Source organism: Priapulus caudatus, unplaced genomic scaffold (genome assembly GCF_000485595.1).
Source record: "Priapulus caudatus unplaced genomic scaffold, Priapulus_caudatus-5.0.1 Scaffold1375, whole genome shotgun sequence".
NCBI classification, from domain to species: domain Eukaryota; kingdom Metazoa; phylum Priapulida; class Priapulimorpha; order Priapulimorphida; family Priapulidae; genus Priapulus; species Priapulus caudatus.
This window is the reverse complement of record NW_014578436.1, coordinates 43975-46462: the sequence shown is the minus strand read 5'-3', so window position 1 is coordinate 46462 and position 2488 is coordinate 43975. Positions and strand designations below refer to the sequence as shown.

At 41.3% G+C, this 2488-nt stretch overlaps 1 long non-coding RNA gene across 1 annotated transcript; it reads right to left on the bottom strand.

Moving 5' to 3' along the window:
- Positions 1 to 875: 875 nt before the first annotated feature.
- On the bottom strand, positions 876 to 1829 carry LOC106816429. The gene is made up of 3 exons (XR_001394890.1): positions 1787 to 1829; positions 1257 to 1405; positions 876 to 1085 (listed from the first exon to the last, which is right to left on the bottom strand). It is a non-coding gene; the product is annotated as an uncharacterized LOC106816429 (long non-coding RNA).
- Between the last annotated feature and the right edge of the window lie 659 nt (positions 1830 to 2488).

The following is a 2488-nucleotide window of genomic DNA, read 5'->3' as shown; positions in this document are numbered from 1 at the left end:
CCAGTCGCGTACTACACGCCTGAAACGGTGCTTCACTGCATGCGCAATATTCACCGCATAAAAAATATTGTGCCAAAAATTTGCATTTGAGAATGGAGAGGAGGTATTTCTGCATAGATTTATATAGCATCAATATTTTATCAGTATGACCTCTGTTAAGAAATAGCGAAAAATCTTGAATGGTAGGTCCGCTGCATGTATTATACCAGATCAGTACTGAATCTCGGAACTACTTTGTGCTGTTAGCGTATGTGCATATCCTCACGTAGAGACAGCTTATATTTTTGTGTATGAATATAAAATTTAATATGCGTTAGGGGTATCTCAGCATAGATTTATGCAATAACTATTATCAGTAGACCTGTGTCATAATTTAGGAGAGCGCCCATACTTGGTAGGACTGCAATCGCTACTTCATTCTCTCGTCCATCCACCTTGCTCCTTGTCTTCGCTCAGCCCTCTTCTTCTTCTACCGCTTCAGCTATCTCCTGCACCGCCTTCCTCAGTACTGCCCACCTCTCTCCTCTCCCACAGCAAGGATTATTATGCAGTTTTCGCTCAGATACTGTAATTGTCATCCTGAAACGCAAAAACACCTCATCTACTACCACTCATCTCCGTCCTTCACTTGTCCCTGTCATTCGCTACAGCCTCCTTCGTCTACTACCGCCCTCGCCTAAACGTATATTCAGAACAATCTCGTGTAATTTTGCACGATCTATTTATAATTACATCAATCACATCAATTTTAGACCATTCTGTAACTTTTCAACGAACTGCGATCTACGCTACAGCCAAGATAAGCCATCACAAATCATATATCAGCTGAAGAAAATAAATGTAGGTAAACCAAAACGTGATTAAAGTGTCTGATGAATACCGTGATATTGTAAATTTATATTCATGTGTTGTCCATTGACTTCGGCTTACTCATTCTAGTTCATATACTTCATGATCCAGTCATACAAGACAGAGACTCGAGCGTAAACACCAGCGTAGCCTGGACGCGCACAGCCCCTGCCCCAGGAAACCACACCAATCTGCTGCCCTCCGTTCTTGGAAATCATTGGTCCGCCGGAGTCACCCTGAACATTGAAATCCAAAAAACGTATAAGTAACGTCGACTAAAGAATTCATTGCAACAACCAGGGAAAATAAATGAAACGTGCGAAAATGTGAATAAAAAACAATTGCAGCATATATCACTATAGTATAACCTATATTGTATATCCTGCTAAATTCATGAGAAGATGTACCTGGCAGGCGTCTTTGCCACCGTGTGGGTATCCCGCACATAGCATGTCGTCGGTAATATTAGATTGTCCGTAGGCCTACTGTTCCCTGCACACTTCGTTGGTGATCACGGGTACTTACACAGTCTGGAGGGTGTTGGATTGCCTTCCACCTAAGATATAACGAAATCATCCATTTCATGTTGAAGAAGAATGAACGCGGGTTGGGGTAGCAAAGAGAATTTGGATGTGTGTGCGTGCGCGTGCGTGCGTGCGTACGTACATGGGTGCGCCAAAGCGTGTGTGCATGTAAGTATGTGCTTTCGGATATGAGCGTACGTACGTGTGTTTCTGTCTCGGTCTAAAGGGAGACTTCTTAGTGAGCATATTTTATCATAACGCAAAACTTTATTGATTAAAGGGCACATGTTTTTAAATAACTGAATAGTTCCTATTAAATACTTCCTTCTGCGACATGCAATAATGAATACGTCTTCTCTGACTGCTGTTTCTGTATGAGCATAACATGTTGATGCGTTCTTGCGATACGTTACCTTTTCGGATGGAACACCAACCAGAAATAATGGCGTCTTTTCCGGCGTAACTTCCGCTGTTTGTTGCCGCCAAACCTATGGGACTGGCGGTTTCAGAATATGAAATGGTGGATCTCAGAATCATGGTACTGACTGGGTAGCGACGTCGTGACTAAAATCACTGTTGTAATTAGCGTGGACGTAAATCTTGCTCACCTATTTATATAAGTTATACAAGTATTCCTATTTAAGTACGCTCCTCGTCTTTATATCAAAATACACAGGATTTAGGATAGATAAATTACAAACGTTTTTAATGTTTGGTTATTGCAGTATATATTACTGAAGGAAAAGTTCTCATATGTCGTAGGGTTTCATGTTAAGTTCTGTAGTAGACGCGCCGCTCACACAGAGCACTCTTTGTTCAGAGCAGGATTGCATCCGACTATAACCATGGCAAATTCTGAACAAAATCACAGGTCATACGTGTAGCGATATAATTACACTGGGTATCAGCGTATGTGCATTTCTCACTCCTGACGTCTTTCCATCACTTAGCTTATGGTGACACCATTTTGATAGAGAATTAGAAGCTGTGCAATCTGTAATTCAAACAATCAATAAAATCGTCATGACACTGTCGCTGGTTCATACACAATTTTACGTAGTTTTGAATTCATCTTTCTCTCTCTATCGCTATCTCTCTCTCTCTCTCTCTCTCTC